General features: G+C 39.3%; 1 long non-coding RNA gene across 2 annotated transcripts in view; it reads left to right on the forward strand.

Moving 5' to 3' along the window:
- Positions 1 to 21447, forward strand: part of LOC109429113 (uncharacterized) — a 120339-nt gene that overhangs the window by 25956 nt on the left and 72936 nt on the right. The gene's annotated exons all lie outside the window — the stretch shown is intronic.

The raw sequence follows: 21447 nt of genomic DNA on the forward strand, positions 1-21447 counted from the left end.
ACAAAGCGTGGACATTCAAAGGGCACATGCTCCACGATCTCATCTCAGTCTACCATTCCAGACATGCGAGGGAGCCTGCATGCCTGAATCTGTGCAGATACCAGCTAAAGCATCCGTGGCCTAACAGAAATTGTGTCAAGTGAAAATTCACCACGCAATGGGGCCTACTCGTCAGGCTTGGCATTGGTCGCGAAGTTCACAAGCAAGCTACGGTTCTGCTCGTATGATGCGTCGTCAATGAACGCGATGTTAGCAACTATGCATCGCGAACGCAAAGCAGAACGACGTGACCAAGAAACCATAGGTAACCATAACGACTTTTTCGTTATTTTACCATCATCCGCCTAGACCATCGGGCGGATTGACCGTCATGACTAGTAGTACAGGTCGTGAAATTATGGTTTGATTTGTAAGTTTTATTTGATTGGTAAAGACAATTCTTGTTTGAATAGCTCAAATTTTTATTGCAGATGAGTACTTGCAATGACAACTGCTGGAGTTGTACATTCACAAAATAAAGGAAATGGGACATGGCTTAATCAAAATTACAATAAAATGTAGAGTAAACGGGTCAACAACCACTTGAAATGCAACCACGTTTGTGCTCTGCTTAACTGCCCAACTAGTTGCGTTCCGAGGGAAGAGTCCATGTATTCAATATACAATAACGTCAAATGCATAGGATGGAGTGCTAACTTCGTCTAATTATAAGAGGAGCAATTTGGCGGACAAGGGCTGTTCTTATAATGTTTGTGTGCAAAACTGAGAAATCGAAAATTGTTGAGTAGAAGGGGGGTTAAAATATGCATTCATCGTACACTCCGTTGGTTGTTGCCATTTGCATAGGAATTTACAGTTTATTTTCAGAAAAAAACATCAATATCTATAATATTTTATATTTTTTTCGTTGTACAGTACCGCTCCCATAGTAGATAACATTGACACTCTGTACTAAACTAAGACCAAGACTAAGACTTTACAGCATATTCTGAAAAACAGCATTTATGCATTAAAATGTCAGGAAAACTGTTTTGGCGAGAATAGCTATGATAGATACAATTACTAATTTTAAATATGTATGTAGCAAACTACAAACAGTTTTCGTCTGGAATAGTTTTCTATGCAACTGCACACCCCAATGTTTTAAGCACTACCTTTTGAAGAAAATATTAGTAAATGTTCGCTTATGCTCCTTCCCACTAGGACCTTCACGACCGTCGATTCAGTGGCGAATGACGGTCAAAGGTTAACAAACATTCATTGACTCCTTCCATGGTAACCAGACGCAATCGTTCAATGGTAGTTCAATGGAGCTTCGTAGCCTGAAGAGCTCGCGAGCAAGGCCGTACATGACTTGATGAGCCTTCTGCGATCGGTTGACACTGAGATCGTATAACTGTTCATAGTCGTTTGAAATCGACTTTGAACGGTGATCAATTCCAAGCCTGCTACTCGTCCATTTAGACGCGCTTGCTGGAGGAATCCCATTCCCTCTGCAACTTCAGCATAGACGATGTTCTGATGATCCGCATCGCGTTTCTTATGTCGCTTCGCTCGAAGTACTCTTCATCTTCTGCCACCACTATGCCGCGTCCTTTGAGACCGCTGACACCCTGAGGCACAACAGCCTGTGAGTACAAGTCGCTTCACGTTTCGTTTGACCACTAGCGCATTCGACCATGCAGCAGCGCCATACCGTAGTATGGAGACCGCTACTGTCGCGAGCAGTTTACGCTTACTCGAGACTATTGTCGAACAGTTCGGCCGAACATTTCTATAGGTCCTAAATGCAGATGAGAGGCTCTCTTTAAGTCTCCTCTCTTTCGATTATAATGTGCTTGTATTTATAAATTTCAATCAACTTCTTACGTTGGAAGGTAGATTAAACAATCCTTTTCCGATCTACGGATCAGCGGATTCCTGTTTGCATCTTTTGGAGCGCTATGTTGGTCGTTTTGGTTACAGCCCTAATAGCGTTCGATCTACCCTTCCGCAATCTGAAGTGTATATCTGAAAGGGCAGAGTCATCGGGTTTCTCGGTAGGCGTAGACCCGGAGCTTTGATTAACTCAAGCGACTTCGTTATTGCAATGAGTTCGTCGTTTGTCACTGGGGCGACCTCGCTATGACCGGTTTGGCCATAGAGGACGGAGCCCATGGTCTTGCATCGTGGTGTGAGAACAGCGTTTTTATGATCTTCTGCAGCATCTCGGGGGAGCGTTCTGGGGTGCAGACGCGCCCTTCGCGCTGAGTACATTGTAGGCATCACCCTAAGGGGTTGTGTAGACTGCCTGGTAGAGATTTTCGAAACACGCCCGCTTACGTGCCTTAATCTCTTTGTTCAGTGTCAGTTTAGCTGCCCAGTAGTAGGGCTCACTTCGTCTCATTCTACCCTCATTGGTGTGAGTTCTTTGCAGCCTCCTTCTAGATCTTAGGCAGGATGCGCGAAGTTCTGCGATTTCTGGACACCACCAAATGGTCATCGTGCGTGTACCCATCGTCGACTTTCCAGTCCGAGCTAGGATTTAGATCCGGGCTCCAGAAGGTCACACCACTCAATCGCCTAGGCGTTGAAGTCTCCACAAAGTCTCCCAGTAGTGCGCTTGATAGCGATATAAACTGCAGTAGTACACTCCGTTGACCTTCCCCAATGCGGAGCCCTCATGCAACGTGATATCCTTAAATCCTCTTGAGCTCCGGGAAACTCTCTGAAACGCCTTGATATTTCTTGAAATGCATCTGCAACCCCCTGGAGCTCATCTGAAACCTCCTGGAATGTTTCAGAAATATGTAAATCTCGAAAGTCCCCGTAGATCTCTGAAACTATTCTACAACCCACTAAGCCTCATACCTCAACACTTTGAAACGCCTAGAAACCGCTTTAAATCCTTCTAAAAGTACCCGAGAACATTTCACCTCCTGAAACCCCTTCTGAAACGCTTCTAAAATTCACCAGAAACTCCCTTACACTCTCTGACATCCCACATTCATCTCGCTCCATCTTAAAATCTACTAGCCACTAGAGATCCTGACACAAAACTGAATGCGCTAAATGAATGCACATAAGGCTGAACAAGAAAGGCTGAAACTATTCAATCGTACCATAGGGCTGCACAAATGGCTGAATATTAAAAAGGCTGAAAAATCATAAACGCATGATAAGGTTGATTATGATCAAAATGATGTATATTCTGGTAACCAGTGAGCAGTTGAAATGCACCTTTACATCTGGTTATTAAGTAAAAATTATCGGTAATGCGCCTTAAGCGCTGGTTAAATGCAGGTTTTGGCCTTAAATGCTTATCTCTCAGACTATCGAAAATGGAAACAAAAATATGAGTAAAATGTCACACAAGTCCTTTTTCTCTCGATGCCTTTTCTATCTCTCTCCCATTTCATTTTTTCTTCCCTCGGCGCTTTAAGGTGAAGATATGACGAAGCCATAGCCCGAATTTTCAAGAGCACAAATCTGAAGAACCACCTGTCGGTTTGCGCTGAAAAGTTGATCGATTGGTTACCCGCTAGTGGTGATCAATCGATCAACTTTTCAGAGTAAACCGTGCAATGATTCTTAAGATTTGTGCTTTTGAAAAATTTGGCTGTGGCTTCGTCATATATTCCTTAAAAAAGGTCACAGGATTTTTTTATCTAATTTCCGACTTCCTAAGCACCGACCAATAATGATTGAGTTTATTCTTGCAACTCGCCGAATGCCTCATGGCCAATTTGGTATCATTTACTAACACAGCGCAACATTTTTTTTGTCTCAAGAGCAAACTTATGTGTCTCCGAAGGATTTTGGGCCGCTGAATCCGAATCCGGGCTCAGATTTGCTCCAACACGTCACAATTTTGAGCTATACCTCAATTTATAGGGCAAAATATGCGATTTTGGGTTTTTTTGACAGCAAGCCATTAAGCAAGGAAATATATTTTTTAAAAGCAATCATAAGGTTAATTGGTCAATTAACATCTAAATTAACGACTCATGCAAAATATTTTGTTTTACCTAATCAAATTTGATAGATTTTAGCATTTTATGTTAGTATGAAAACTTGCATGCAACTTTTGGAGGGTGACTTGCATAGGAAATATCGTACCTAACATAAATCGCTTAAAACTATCAAATTTGATTAGGTAAAACAAAATATTTTGCATGAGCCGTTAATTTAGATGTTAATTGACCAATTAACCTTTTGATTGCTTAAAAAAATATTTCCTTGCTTAATGGCTTGCTGTCAAAAAAGCCCAAAATCGCATATTTTGCCACATAAAATGAGGTATAGCTCAAAATTGTGACGTGTTAGAGCAAATCTGAGCCCGGATTCGGATTCAGCGGCTCAAAATCCTTCGGAGACACTTAAGTTTGCTCTTGAGACAGACAAAAAGTAAATTTTTGTTACGCTGTGTAATTTATAAATTAGCTTCCATATCATGTAAAACATATTGTGAAAGAACTACAATGTCCTTAAAATAATAAGATTGATCGATTGTTCTCGAATCGACGATGAAAACTTGTTGTTTACATTTTACCGACGGGGAAAAGTGATTCATTTAAAATGATATGCGCAACAGCTGTTATATTTTCAGTTCAGTTGCTAATTTAGGTAAACTGTTCAACTGCTATGGTAGAGCAGTAAGCAGGTTGTATCACAGAGAACAGACATCCAAGTCCAGTTCCGAAACTGTGTAAGGAATTTAACGACCATTTGAAATCGGCAACACAAGTGGCAATAGCGTGGCGCTGCAATCGGTTAATTTCCCATACTAATTTAATTCACCACTTGAAATATTTCAATTCACCACTGACTGTGGCAATATTGTGTTTGGTGGCGTTAGTGTTGTCATCGTGTATTGGTATGCAACCTTGCTCAAGTAAAGATTAAAATCCTTACACAACTTTCCGAATGAAATTTGTTCTAGCCTGGATGTCTGTTCTCTGTGGTTGTATGTAGATATAATGCCGAAATACGGCTTGTTTAAATGCTTATTAGCACAGAGAGCAGACATCCAAGCTAGATCAAATTTCATTCAGAAAGTTGTGTAAGGATTCGAATCTATACTTGAGTAAGGATGCAAACGAATACACGATGAAACCATGAGCGCCGCAAAACACCATATTGCCACAGTCAGTGGTGAATTTAAACATTTCAAGTGGTGAATTACATTAGTATGAAAAACTAACCGATTGCAGCGCCACGCTATTGTCACTTGTGTTGCCGATGAAATATTCCTCACACAAACTTCAGATTGGACTTGGATGTCCGCAACTTCTCAACTCGAGCAAAGCCTCTCAGCTTAGTGATCAATGGTATAGGGTAGAAGATGAGGATGAAGGTTTGAGTAAAGAGTAGGGTAGATGGTTAGAGTGAAGGGTAGGGTAGAGAGTAGGGTAGAGGGTAGGGTAGAGGGTTATAACTGACGGTATTGTATAGGGTAGGGTAGATCGTTAGGGTAAAGGGTTGGATAGATAGTAGGGTAGAGGGTTAAGATTGACGATAGGGCAGAGTGTTAGGATAGAGGGTGGGGTAAAGGGTTAGGGTAGAGGGCAGGGTATACGGAAAAGTAGAGATAGGGTAGACGGAAGGGTAGAAAGTATATTATAGAGAAGACGGTCGGTTAGAAGGTTACTAAATGGTCGGATAGAGGATTAGGGTAGAGGCTAGGTTGGATGGTTTCTACAGAAGTTCAGTAAATTGGACGCAGTGGCTTAATTGCCCCAACAGTGGGGGTAGGGAAAATAAGTTTGGATAGTTAAGGTGTAGGGTAGAGTGGTGTAGGGTAGACGGAAGGATAGAGGATAGTGTAGAGGTTAGGATGAACGATAGGGTAGAGTGTACGATAGAAGGTAGAGTAGAGGATATCCTTGGTAAAGGGTATAGCAGAGAGTATGGTTAGGATAAAGGTTTGGGATAGAGAGCAGGGAAGATGGTAAGGTAAGGTAGAGATTAGAGAGTTAGGATATATATTTACAGTGTATCAAACAATTGTCCGTACAGCAACTTTAGGGTCAAAATAATTTTTCATTCAAATGTTTATAACTTTTTTGTTCGTCGATCCAAAACGCTGAAATTTTGACCAATCATGAACTATATATTGAATCTCCATTGGTAAAATTTTGAGCGAGATCGAATAAGTTTTCTGAAAGTTCTAGAACTTTTAGTAAAACTTATAAGATTTTTGAACACATTTTTAAAACATTATATCTCAATATGTACTGGATGAAACTTTTTCAATTTTTTTTTGTGTTACAGGTTATACTTAAAGCTTTCATATGCAGCTTCGTTTAAGGTTTTACATTCACTACAAAAAATATGAAAAATCTGTATATGTTCAGAGTATTATTTGGAAATTTATCTTATTTTGATGAATAAAAGTGCCAAGTGTTTTCAACTTTTTTAAACTCTATGTAATATTTGTATACAGGACCTACTAAACTACATATGAAGAGTAGGTCCTATGCATTTTTCGTTCAGTTAATGCACTGTTATTGGTGGAAAACGTTTGGCAGATTGTATGTGCAAAATATGGTAATTTTTTAAATATCGCCAACTACATAAGCACACTTTTCATATTTTTTGTAGACAATATAAAACCTCAAACGTAGCTGCATATGAAAACCTCAGGTTTAAGCTGTAACACAAAAAAAATTAAAAAAGTTTCATCCAGTACATATTGAGATATAATGTTTTAAAAATGTGTTCAAAAATCTTATAAGTTTTACTAAAAGTTACATAACTTTAAGAAAACTTATTCGATCTCACTCAAAATTTCACCAATGGAGCATTAATATATCATTCATGATTGGTCAAAATTTCAGCGTTTTTGATTGACATATAAAAAAGTTATAAACATTTGAATGAAAAATTATTTGGACAAAAAATTTGCTGTACGGACAATTGTTTGATACACTGTAGTAGGGTGAAGAATTTAGAAAAGATTTTCTCGAGATACTTTCAGGAATTCTTTCCAGGTGTGAGGTTCGTATTTTTGTTTTAAATTGGAGTAGGCTTTCTCTATAGGCAAACCGTCAGCTTAACTAGGACGGGCTCGTAAGAGTAGCCGTCGGTTCAGGCCGAAAGACTGTTAGAGTCGATTCTCGGTCAAAGTTTCGAATCTCACAAGGGCAACTGTGACAGGTTATTAATTCACGAATAAATAAAAAAAAAATTTGTGACACCTTGGGCGCTTACGAGTTGATGGAAAAAATCAGAAATATGATTGAAAGTTTCAGAGTAAAAAGTTTTAAAACGTTTTGATTTTGTTTTACCGAAGAAGTCCCACGAAGCGCCAAACAAAAATTTTACAACCGCCAAGTGTCGCCGTTAGCCTCATGTCTCAAATGTGAGTTCGCGCCCCGCAGTAGGAGCATGGGTAGTGGAGCGGGTGGAAGACGACGAGACCATCTGGATGTGTATAACAAAGACGAATTGCGTCTCTGATGCAGTGAACGGTCTCCGAAGAAGCCAGAAGTGGAAGCAACAAGATTAAGAAATCAAATCCAACGAAAGTGAAGTGAGAGATCAAGTAGGAAGGTAGGTACGTGAAGAGTGTCCGTGGGACGGGAACTACCGCCGCCGCGCCGTTCGGAAAGTTCGAGCGACAAAAGGTGAAGTGGAAAAGATTTGAAAAATAAAAAACGAACCCGAAAGATTGATGATAAAAGGAAGAAGAAGGTGATGATTATGATTGAATGTCATGCAAAAGAGTGACGTGAAATGAAATAATCAGCGCAGTCAAATGAGTCCGATTAGCGCGCGCGAGAGAAAAGGGCTGTACGATCGAGTTGTCGATCGTCAAAGGAAATTGCGACTACGAAACTAATTTGAATGGACTAAACCGGCTAGAAACGGGTCCATCCCAAAAGAGGAGACAGCCAGCATGACCCGATTGTGTTCGATATGTGTGGCACTGAAGTGGGATGTAAGTGGATAATGAATTTCAGTTTTTTGATAAAGGGGCGGAACCTATGGCAAATTCACATTAATTGATACGTCTACCCTACGTATATCTCGATCTCGGGGGGAAACGTTTAACTCCCAATAATCAGAACTGACGAGCAATGATTCAGCGGAATAAAAGCAAACTTGATCTATTTTTCCTGCGCACTGGGGCTAAGTTGCCGTTAGACAGGTTTTGTTTAGATAGAAGGCAAATAATAGCGAGTCGACTCAAGAAGGTGTACACTCAACCGTTAAGAAAAGGCGATGAGCTTTCAATCTTTGATCGCGATCAAACAAAAATTTACATTGACTAGTGAAATACGGTGCTGTTAGAGATGCTTAGGAGAAAGTCAGCTTGGACTATAAACTACATAAATGCAGTTTTGAAGTCAGAAACAGGGTTTATCAATCGATTGTGTATTATCGTCATTGTTAACAGTGTTGTAAAATTTCAATTATTACTGAGTCTTCTCTAAGAAACGAATCGAAGTCCAAAACTTTTGAAAGCATTCTCAATTATGATAACCCAATATCCAACCCTGATTTGGTATGGATCTATTATTTAAGTTCAGGTTAAGATTTAATAAGTTATTGATGCGTGCATAAAATGTGTTATCTCATTACAAATGAAAAGATTTATAGTTAGTGCATATTGAACTTATAACAACTTATTGAATTTATGTTATCAAATTAATATGATGGACAGTTCACACTTATACAAGAAGATTGATATGGCGCTCGGCATGTTTTGGTTGAGAACCAGTGTTCAAATGGTTTTATTCTGTCTTCACCATGCAGCTGTCTAATAGAAAGTATCTAATTGATTTTGGTACATGTAAGGTTGTTCTTGTTTGATTTTAAACATGCCAAGATACTGCCTGTGAAACTGCGCAGAAGCTAAACAATTGCTCAAAAAACAGTTTCATACAACTCATTTCTTTCTATCTTTATACTTTTTTTTGTTTAATTAAGTATTTTTTGGTGAGCTTTTATGACATCCCTGAAAACCGGAATTCACAAATGTCTGGTAAATTTCTGTGCAAATAGATAACTCTTCATTTTAGTGAAACATTTCCTATTACCGGTACTACCTCAATAAAAAAATGGTCGGCAGAGTATCCTCTTCGAATAAGTGTTATCAGTTTTGTACCTTCTCATTCCGCCCTGTTATGCTTATCCTTTGACAGATACGCGTATTTCGACTACCACATGTAACCCTTTTCAGTGTCCGTTATCCACACCAAGTTAGGATACAAATACATTTTTTTAGACAACGTCCTAAATAAAAAAAAAATCAAACAAGCAATATGTACTACGTGTATGGCACAAATAAGCTGACAGTGTTTTTTTTGTTAACCTGTCTTCGACCTGCCTGAGATTTCATCAAAACATCTATTAAGTTTTCGGTTACGCAAGCACAGTAGTAGGTAGTAATCAAAGTAGTGATTTATATTCAAAACGCCCAACATTCCAATCGAAGAAGGGGGACCACCGATGTCAAAAGTCGTACAGTGAATGAAATATTTATGCCAACTCTTCAACCGAAACTGATGCCCAGTTAGCCTCTGTGTGCAAACATCTTACTATTGGAAATGTTTAATAAACAAATATCAATACTAAATAGACGTTCCCCATCGGCTTAGGCAGTAAATGGTGGAAAGATAAAAGTAATAATGATAGTACTGTGTAGCATCGTGACCATATTTCATTTGGACTTCGCTTTTCTACTGCACTCCATTATATTGTACATACAGTTTTGCTCTGCCTCTGCCGACCGATCGACCGACCGACGTCGACGTTGAGGTTCGTGGTCGTTAGCAGCGCGCGCAGACGATTATAAGTAACAGCAAGTTCCAGCTCTTTGCTAGCCATTCGCACACGACCAGCTGTGTCCCTACGGAGCAATTCCAGGATGAATCAATTGGAAAGAAAAATGTGGATATGATTTCGTTAACTTCTGGCGCGCACAATTCAGAGATTGAATAAGAGTCTGAAAAAAGCTACACCCTAAACATTTCCGACAGCTAACCAGCAAACTTTGCTGGTTTTTGCCATGATGGATGCATTCAGCAATACAAGTTGCTGAATTTCAGCACAATTTTCTGAAACATCCAGCAATTTGCGTTGATAAAGCACAAAGTTGTGCTGGATTTCAGCAAAATCGTTGTACTGGCTTTTGCTTTGGTGTATATAAACTGTTTAAAAATGTACACAGCCGAAGAAATTATGTAAATTCAGGTCGTCTCCATTCTTCTCGGTCCATGACTGTGTCTCTCCAGTTCTGCACTCTGCGAAGGGTACCTACGTGGATCGTCCTGCACTTGATCGACCCAACTGACTCGCTGCGCACCACGTCTTCTTGTATCGGTCGGATGACTCTCGAGAACCATTTTAGTCGTTGCTATCCGACATTGTATTGACGGGACCCGCCCACCGTAGCCTCCCGATTTTTGCAGTGTGGACGATGTTTGGTTCTCTCAGCAGCTGATGCAGTTCTTGGTTTATTCGCCTTCTCCAAGTCCCGTCTTCCATCTGCACTCCACCGTAGATGGTACGCAACACCTTCCGATCGGAAACTTCAAGGGCGCGTTGGTCCTCTGCACGTAGAGTCCATGTTTCATGCCCATTGAGGACTCCGATCTAATCAGCGTTTTGTTGATAGTTAACTTCGTGTGACGGCGAACTTTGTTCGATCGTAGAGTTCTGCGGAGTCCAAAATAAGCACGATTGCCTGCCACAATGCGTCTCTGAATATCTCTGCTGGTATCGTTGTCCGCGGTGACCAGTGAGCCCAAGAACACGAATTCTTCAACCGCCTCGATTTCATCACCATCGATAGAAATTCGGGGTGGCGGGCACGGTGATTCCTCCCTGGAGCTGGAGCCCTTCACCATCATGTACTTTGTCTTCGACACAATAATGACTAATCTGATTCACCTGGATTCATTTCTCAGTCGGATGTACGTTTCCGTCATCGTCTCAAATTTGCGAGCTATAATATTAATACCATCAGCAAAACCAAGCAGCTGAACGGACTTTGTGAAAATCGTTCTACTCGTGTTTATCTCCGCTCTTCTGATTGCACCCTCTAAAGCAATGTGAAATAGCAAGCACGAAAGATCATCACCTTTCCGTAACTCTCTGCGAGATTCGAAGGAACTCGAGAGTGTCCTTTATACTCGAACTACGCACATCACTCGATCCATCGTCGCCTTGATCAATCGTATCAGTTTATCCGGGAATCCGTATTCGTGCATAATCTGTCATAGCTATTCTCGATCGATTGTATCATAAGCCGATTTAAAATCCATGAACAAGGGATATGTGGGCACAGTGTAATTGTGGTGTTTCTGCAAAACCTGGCGGATGGTGGACAATTAGTCCGTTGTAGCACATTCACCCATGAATCCAGTCTGATATTGCCCCACGAACTCTCTTGCAATCTATGATAGACGGGGCATACAATTTGAGAGATATCTTGTAGGCAGCACTTAGTAGTGTGATCGCGTGATAGTTCTCGCAATCCAACTTATCGCCTTTTTTGTAGATGGGAAACACGATACATTCCCATTGGCGTATCTAGGATTTTTACCTAGGGGGTGCCAGATCCAATGGCTTCCAGTACTACTGCGTTGCGGGAAAAACTAGCCTTCGCGCGCTTAATGAACTTAACTTTCATCGCGATAACCCCTCTATTTTGTTGATTGAAAACTGTGTTCAAGAATACATTTTCAGAGCAATTATGAGAAATTAAAGCCTTAAAAACTACAAAATTGCATAATACACGAGATATTTATTTCGTTTCAAATTTAATGTATATGAAATTTTGACCTGTAAAATCAGCTTTGATTCAAAATCAGTCAAAATTTCAGCTTCGTACAGAATTCCGTTTGCAAGATACATGTTTTGGGAGGTTTTGAAACTCGACTCCAACTAATCGAGTCCAGTCTGTACTACGGGAAATTTGTGCTTTAGACAATTCTTTAGGGATTATTCCCGGTAATTTATTTGCAAACTGTCTTGCAATTCGTTTGTCAATTCAAAATCCTTTTAGAAATCTTTAAATAATCCCCATGGAATCAGCAAATTTTCCCGGCTCTTTCTTTGGTTCCGCTTTCGCAGTTTTATTGAGAATTTCTTCGGTAATATGTAGGAATTTGTTACATAACAGCTTCTGGTACATTATCTAAATATTTCATCGGTAGTTACATTGGAAACTTCATAAGCAATTCCTATAGGAGTTTATTTGGCAGTTTTGTTAAATAAATTCCTTCGGCATTTCTTCGCGAGCTACTTCGCCATTTTTTGGCAGTCTCTGAAGCTTTTCTTTTTTAAATTATGCCAACAATGATTTTGGTACAGGTCGGACTCGATTATCCGGAGTCGGGTTCTAACGCTTGTCAAAATAATATCTCACAAACGGAATGCTGTACAAAACTGAAATTTTAACTGATCACTAATCAAAGTTGGCTTAACAAAATGTCAAAATTCCAGCTTTATAGAGCATTCTGTTCCTGAGATATATATTTGAGAAGCACCAGAACCCGACTCCGGATAATCGAGTCCGACCTGTATTTGTTTTTTTTTTGTATTTTCTATAATAACGCTTCCGGCAATTTCTTTAAGAATCTCTTCGATGATACTTCTGGTAAATCATTCGATAATGACTCTGAGAACAACCTAAAAAAATTCTTGGGAAATGTCTCAGACGATTCTTTTTTTATCGTGAATTTCATCTGTATTTTTTTTTGAATTTCTTTATATACAGGGGATACTCAAAATAACTGGGACAAGTAAAATTTTCACTTTTCAAAAAATGTTCAATTAGCTGTAAATTTTCGAAAAGGGCATCAAATATTTTCAAATTTTCACTGTGAGTTCATTACCTAGTTGTGAATCACTGGTCCAATTTTGGGAAAGATCGGGCTTTTCTACATAAAGTTAGAAAGATTCTAGAAAAAGGTATAATTATCCGATAGCCAACTTTGAGCTGTTATATCTCCGGAATCAATGAACCGAATGCAATGAAATTTTGATCACTTATGACTAATATAATGAACTTTTTAACTTCATATTAAAAAGCCCGATCTTTTCCAAAATTGGACCACTAACACACAACTAGTTGATGAACTCACAGTAAAAATTGAGAATATTCGATGCCCTTTTCCGAAAAGCTACAGCTAGTTGAACATTTTTTGAAAAGTGAAAATTTTACCTGTCCCGGTTATTTTGAGTATCCCCTGTACTGCCGTTCTACGCCCGATTGTCCCATGTTGTATGGGAATCCCATATAACATGGGACAATTATGCGTAGAACGGCAGTGTATGCCGAGTAGGTATTCGGTAATTTCAATAAAAGCTCTTTCGAAAATTTTTGTATGAATTACTTTTATAATTCTTATGAGAATTCTTTATGCAATTTCTTCAAGATTTTTTCCGTAAAGATTTAGAAAATTCCTGCAGCAGATTCTTTAGGAATACCTTCAGCAATTCCGGAGAAACTTGCTTCAAAAGTTTCCATGGGAATTTCATCAGCAATTGGTTTGAAAATTGCTTAGGCAAATATTTTGAAGACCTCTCCGATCATAACCCTGGGAACTTTTCTTGTAATTTTTGTAATTTCTAGTTTTTTTTTTAAACATCGGCATTTTTTTAGAGCTCTTACAGTCAGAATTCATGCAAATTCTTTCAGCAATTCCTTTTGGAATTCTTTCTAAAATTCCTTCAGAAATTCCTTTGATAATTTCTCCAACAACTCCTTTAAACATTTCTCTGATATGGTTTTTTTTTAGAAAATTATTTGGTAATTCCTTCTTCGGCGTATTCTTAGAGAGTTCCTTTGAAAATTTCGTTTAAAATACAATCAATTTTTTTGTTTTCAATTTCTTCAGTAACTCCCATATGTCGGCAATTTATTTGGATTTGGATTTGGCCAATTTCCTTTGAAAACCTTTCATAATTTCTTCCGGAATTCCTTAGGAAATTCTTATAGGCATTTTAGAACAACTGCTTTAAAAATTTCTTCGATAATTTTAATGGAAATTTATTCGGTAATTCCTTTGGAAAACTAAACTGGTATTTCTGGTAGTTGAAAATCACTTCGAGAATTCCTTTGCAATTCATCCGATAATTCCATTTTCATATTTCTTCGGCTATTCTTTTGAAAATCGCAAGTCCCTTGAAAATTCTTTGAGTAAGTCCAAATGCCTGAAGAAATACCAAGAGAATTCCCAAAGAACATACCTACAAAATTGTAAAATAAATCCCTAAAATTATTGTTTGAGAAATTTCCAAATTATGGGCCTAAAGAATTTCCAGAGAAATTGCCAAAAAGGCTTCCTATGAAAATTTCAAAAAGAATTACTGAAGGATTTTCCAAACAAATTGCCAAAGGAATTCACAAGGAATATGTTAAATAGTGAAGAAACTCACAAAAGGACCGCTGAAAAAATTATCGATGAAATAGACAAAGGAATTGTCAAAGAAATTTCGGAATAAATTTCCAAAAATATGCCAACAAAATTTGAAACAAATTGCCGAAGCAATTTTCAAATGCAATAAATATAAAGTTAATGAAATCATGGAGAATTACAAAAAAAAATACGTTCAATGCTTCCAGTGAGCTATTCGCTCTTTGAAGGAAGCACGACACTAGACAGCGGACTAGCATGCAACGCCCAGTGACACAGCCGAAAACTTTTCCTGACAGCTGCGGTGGGAATCGAACCCATGCTCCTCAGCACATTGCAACTTAATACTTGGTGACACTAGCCACACGGCCTCGAATTGACGAAGAAATTTGCACAGAAATTGCAAAAGGAATGTCAGACATATTGCCGTTGAAATTTCCGAATAAAAATTCAAAGATATTGCTGATCAGCGTCCAACAGAACAACCGCAGAAATTCTCAAAAAAAAATAAACAAACATGCCGAAGAAATCCTCAAAGAAAATGCCAAAACAAGTTCAAAAGCAATTACCACAGAATATCTCAGAACATCTCTAAGAAAATAATGGAAAAGTATTGAAGGAATTTACTTATATATTTCCAATCATATATCCGAAAAAAATCCCAAAGGAATTGACACACTATTTTCAATAGCATTACTTAAGTAATTTATAAAGCAATAATCAAGGAATTTTACAGGAATTACCAAATCAACTTCCAAACATAAATTTTGTTGGCAAAAAATTTGATTGTAATTCTGATGTAAATACCGATGGAATTCCCAAAGAAATTTCTAAAGAAAATCACAATGATTGAAATAATTACCTACTAAATTTCCGAATAAATGCTGAGTTCGATTTGTAAAACAAAATTTTCAATTGAACGTTCTTCATGTACCAGTAAAATAAGAGCGTTCGTTGCTGCGCACAATAGTGATTTCTAATTTAAACATGTATCGCAATATTAAATAGGCATTCCTGTAGACATACCCTGATATTCATACGAACAGACGTTGCAAAGAAGGAGAGTCATTATACAGCTTGTCTCTCATTTTGCTGGAAGAGTCGATCTCAAATCCCCTCCTGCGATCGCAACAATCGTGTTTAATAGAAAGTTTCAATCGTATAGAAAAAAAATGGAAAATATCATATAATAGTCAATTATATAGCTTTTAAAATTACTGTTTTTCATCTCTCTTGAAAATCATTCAATTGTTCATGTAATTATTTACGGGCAATAATATTTAATAGTAGCTTTACGAATAATGTCTAGTTCGAACCGAAAACACAATATTTCTGTACCGTAAACCGGGGTCAAATTGATCATTCAGGTATTACATTGTAATTCCATACTAGGAACTCTTAAGCGTCGTAATGATCTTAAACTTTTTACGTCATCTGGTTCGTAGATGTCTAGAGTTGAGTGTAGACTTTTAATTTTTTAGAAAAAAAAGTTAGTTTTGCCTATTGTTTTAAGGAATTTGCAATGTATTTCTCATTTATCTGAAATCATTGCGACTAAACAATCGATTGCTAATAGGACTTCCCGTAAATTCTCTGTTTTAACATTTTTGTGGAGCCTTGGTTGGGGAGTTATGTAGCTAATCAGAACATGACGTAGTTTAAAAAAAAGTTCATTTTATGATTAAATAGTCATTTATTGTGATAGAAATCACTTATTTCAATTCAAATTGCCTACCTTTAGGCGTTTAAGAAGAAATTAAAAAAAATAATTTTGCATTTAAAGTATTAAATTCACTAGTTGTAAGATTTTAAACGCGTTATTCGGTTTTAGAAGAGCAAAATTAAGCGGAGAAGGAAATTTTCCTTTCCAATCGATGCTTAATTGTACACTGATCAATTTCGCCCCAAAGTGTCATTTCCATTGTTTTGATTTTTAGAGTTATTTAACTTAAAATTTAAATTTGTTGAACAAAATTTTGTCACATGGTTCCATGGAGATCCACTGGGTACTGGTTTTACAAAAATTATTTTGGCAATATTTGAATTGCCACTTATGTTATCCGCAAAAGTTGTTTTAAAGTGATCAATTTGACCCCGGATTACGGTACTACACATATTTTTGTTGTTTTTTTAGTTCCTGTAATTCATACTTCTCACAATTATTCTTGCAAATAATTTTCATGTGCAAGCTATAAAAAAGAGATTGTCGCTATGAACGTTGTGATCGATCCGAAAATACTAACATCCTGTACTGCCCATTATCGCATAAGAGTAATATTCAATAGGAGTAGGCATCGGAGAAAACGCAGCCCAAAGTTTGCAACTTTCGTTTGTATGGAAATGAACCTTATTTTGGAAATTTATCATGTTTAAATACATATGTCAAAATATGTTTATCATGTTTAAAAATATGTGCAGTGCCTATATATTTTGTATTGAATAAGTCAACCGTGAGAAACCCACATCCCAACCAACATTTTGGAGACCAACTAATCTTGTAGCGTGGCTTTCAAAACCGCTCATAAAACCTAAAACGTTCTATTTTAGTTACATCATCGTACTTAGCTCTTCTAGTCTGTTTGACCGAAAAAAAATACTAGAGATGTCACGCACTTAATATTTTATTACTATAAGCTTTATTCAAACGAATTCGCTGGATTTTACAATAATGCATTCCAATTACTCAACTAAACAAAATTGAATCAAATAACCAATACCGTGAGAATTTGCCCAGAGAAATCACAAAAAAATCCGCGATTTAAGCCTAAATACCTCCAGCATACATACACATAGTTTATATAATGTCTCAGGAAAATCCTTTTAGAGATTTCTAAACAAACTACTCAGCTAGGATTGAATATACACTATTTTGGTGCTTAATTTCCAGAAAGTAAGTCTGCCGATTGTTCTTACCAATCCAAATCTCTAAAAATAAAACAGGTAATAAAGTAACTCCAGACATATTTAATGTTTTGTTAAAATACGCCATTAATAAATATTGGAATAATCATATGAATTTTTAAATTTTAGGTGATTGTCAAGGAAAAATTCTAGGGGGTGCCAAACTTATTCTAGGGGGTGCCTGGCACCCCTGGAACCCCCCCCTAGCTACGCCAATGTAACATTCCATCCATTCCTTCGGTAATACTTCCTCCTCCCAAATCTTAGTAACGACCCACCGTATTTTAGAATCTCGCTTGGTAGTTGATCTGTTCCAGTAGCTTTGTTGTTTTTCAACCGGCCAACCTCCTCCTTAATCTCTTGGAGGTTGGAGCGCTGGCAATCTTTCGTCATGCGCACGTACTCCTAAATATGTTACCACGCTTCGGTACTTGCAACGTCGCCATTGAGGTACTTATTGTAGTGCTGCCGCCACCTTTCGACCACCTCACGCTCGCTCCTGAGAAGATTTCCGTGATTGTCTCGGCACATGCCGGCTTGTGGCACAAAGCCTCTGCGCGAGCGGTTCAGCTTCTCGTAGAGCTTTCGTGTGTTCTTCTATCGCTTCGCGATCTCGTTCTTCCTGCTGGCACTCATTCCTCCGGAAGACAGAGTTCTGCCAGTTCCGTGCCTGTTTATCCGTGTCTCATCCTCCCTCGTATGGTGTTGCAGCATTCTCGCCCATGCTGCATTCTTCTCGGTATTCAACTGTTCACATTCGCCGTCGTACTTGTCGTTTCTGTGATTCGGAGTCGCGAAGCCTAGTGCTGCAGCCGAGGTACTACCTATGGCGGATCGGATGTCCCTCCAGCCATCCTCAAGTGTAGCTGCGCCAAGCTGCTCTTCCGTTTGTAGGGCCACTGCTAGCTGCTGTGCGTAGTATTGAGCCACTTCTACGTTACGTAGCTGCTCGATGTTGAGCCGCGGCATTCGACTTCGACGCGTGGTAACAACTGTCGAAAGTTTTGAGCGCATGCATACAGCGACTAGGTATTGCTGACTGCACCCCAAATTGGACTGACACAATAGTGTGCACACACCTTCAAAGTGTGATTACAGCGCAGGGATACGTCGGATCGAATTGAGGTCTTCGGTGCACTTATTCCTTGTAAATGGAGGAATAAGTGCACCGAAGACGTCAAGACGATCTAAGGCAAATGTGCACTTTTATCACACTTTTTAGGCGTACCAAAAACAGTGTGATAGTCCAATTTGAGATGTAGTCTGCAATAATGATTCGAATCTATATTCGCACTCCGGTATGTGCGGACATTGGTGTGATAGACACGTTATTTAACCATCACACCAGGTCCGATCCGCATGATTCAATAAAAAGAAAAAAAATAATCTAAGAAAAAACGGAAACTAAGGTATAAACACATGGCATTGATCATCTCCACAAAGAGATAATTGTTAACCACGTTGAACGTTTTCCTCATTTACCGTGGAACGACTTCATAGTAGCAACACGAGTGAGTGGCAGTGGCAAAGGAAGAGCTCTAAACTCGGTCGTTTATAACTGCGAGCGTTCCCTCTGGAGTAGGTAACTACGTACGTACATACTGAATCCAGTCGAGCCGACTTTGCGCCAACCGGCGATGAGTGCAGTGAGTGGTTAACTTCAAACAGATATACGATAGATAATTTATTTATTTATTTATTCAAATTTACTATTTATGACTCTGTAATGATTGCCGATCCTGACCAACATTTTTCAGCCCAGCCATAAACCAACACGGAGCAGTCGGTTCGGTGGCAATGTGCGACCTCCGTAAATCCTTTCTCTTCGTTCTGCAAACAAACAGTCCGCTCGTTGTGGGGTAAGTGCACTTGAAGCGCCTACAAGTTGTAGGTGGCTTTTCCCCCACGAAGAGTGATTTTTCGATACAATCTTGCTGAACAATAGGTGAACAAGTGGGTAAGCAACGAACTTCTTTTGTCTGCATTTCTTGCAAGGTCAAATTTTTGCGCTTACGATATACTTGAAATAAAATAAAGATGAATTGAATGGTGATGATTTGTGTCTCTCCAATAAATCTTCCTTTTCACAGTAAAATTGACAGGGATAAAAATATGTGCAATGTAACGCCTAATTACACGTATCGGATTTTTTGTGTGTAGTGTAGGTTGTGTTGTGCATATAAAAGCAGCAGCAGATGCAGAAATCGTTCGTTATTATGAAACCCACGTAGGGAATCGCGCTACTTGGGCGGTGGCTTCTATATTCGTCTGTTTTCCACTATAACTCAGTCAATCTTGAACCAATTGACACAATTCTTGGAATGCGGTGAGATAGGTATAGTATCTACTCGTGTACAAAATTTCAAGTCAATCGGTTCAAAATTGACCGAGTTACAGTGGAAAACAGACGAAAATAACAGACGAAGAAAACCACCGCCCAAGTAGCGCGATACCCTAGGTCCTGCCTGATGGGATGCAGCCCGGTTTGCATTAAAAGGAAACGGCTACTGGGTACCGGTTGCTTCACCTCGAGATTTTTTTTTGACTAATGAGCCCTCATTTGGTGACGGCGATATCCAGCAGACTTTATTATTGGAAAACGCTCAACGATCCACCTAATATACTCGATAAACTTGTTTTCACATTCTGAGTAATGAGTTAATTATTTGCGCTAAGTTTTGCTTGCACTCATTTATATCGCAATTTTCATTTATTCTCACATATTTGACAGCATTAATGCAATACAGCGTCAAAGCTAGGAAATCTCATCATTTTTTTGCTCCTAGACAGTTACATGCTCCTCAAGGGAATTAAGAAAATTTCCTTTACGAAAAGTTCCTGAACCGATCGGGAATCGAACCCGTTACCTTCAGCGTAGTCTTGCTGTATACCCGTGCGTTTATCGCATCGGTTAAATGGGACCACTAGACAGCTACAAACAGATATTTATTTGCACTATAACAAAACTAGGATACCACACAATCATCAACAGTACCTAAAATTCACCGTTTGCATCTTCCGGTCTCCATCCTCGCCCAATGCTTGCTAGATCACGGTACACCTGGTTCGCGCTTCGTGCTCTCTGCGCTCCACGACTTCTTATTCCAACCGGATCAGTAAAACCAACTTTGCAGTATTGTTGTTTGGCATCCTTGCGACATTCCCTGCCGACTGTATCCTTCCGACTAATTGCTTGGTTTGCCATAGAGTGCAGCAAGCTTTTGATTCATCCTTCGCCGCCACATGCCGTTTTCCTGCACACATCGCTCAAATACTTCGAGTGGTTGTAGGTCATCCACGAGTATGGTTCGGAGTATGGTCATGTCTCGTGTCCGTAGTGGACTACCGATCTTATTAGCCTTTTGTACATGGTACATTTGGTGTGAGAGTGAATCTTTCTGACCGCATTTTCTTCTGGAGCCCGTAGTAGGCACGACTTCCACTGATATTGCGCCTTCATATTCCACGACTCATATGGTTGTCAGCATTTAGTAAGGTTCCAGATCCTAGGTAATCAAATTCTTCCACAACGTCAAAGGTGTCCCCTGTATCATGCCATTACTTTCTAAAAGAATCCTCTTGTGCATAGACTTTGTTTTTAACGAATTCACTTCCAGTCCGGCATTTTAGGCGGTTGTAAAGCTCTGCCAACGTTCTAAATGTTTTGGCGATAATATCCATATCATCCACAAAGCGCATAAATTCGGAATTCGTGAAAATTGTAACCCAGCTGTTGAACCGGGCCCTTCGCAGTACACGTACCTTAGTGCATGAGGAGAGGACACAATTCCGGACTATCTTGTCCAGAGGATGTGTAGGGATGAGTTTGTCTGGAATGCCGTTTCAACGACCATCACCCATATCGTCTGGGAGCTACAGAGGAGGTGGTGCGTGGACTCGGAGAATGGCTAGTTCAGATGCGGTACAAGAGTTGGTTCAGGGGTTCGGAGTCGGCTTCGTAGGTCATACCGGTGCCCTGCGGTCGAAATCGACCCTTAAAGCGATTAAGTGACCGCGGAGAGCAAGTCCTGGTGGCGTTGCTGTCGTGGCGTCGGTCTACTGGGTTGAATCCGAGCCCACGGTTAGAAAGGGGTCCCCGGTAAGGGCCGGGGCAGGTGGAGACGCTGCTGTCAGCAACCTTCTGGTGCAGCTGATAGGGCCCGAAGGGTAGTGATCCCCTTCCTTGCAGGCAGGT

This window comes from Aedes albopictus, chromosome 3 (genome assembly GCF_035046485.1).
Source record: "Aedes albopictus strain Foshan chromosome 3, AalbF5, whole genome shotgun sequence".
NCBI classification, from domain to species: domain Eukaryota; kingdom Metazoa; phylum Arthropoda; class Insecta; order Diptera; family Culicidae; genus Aedes; species Aedes albopictus.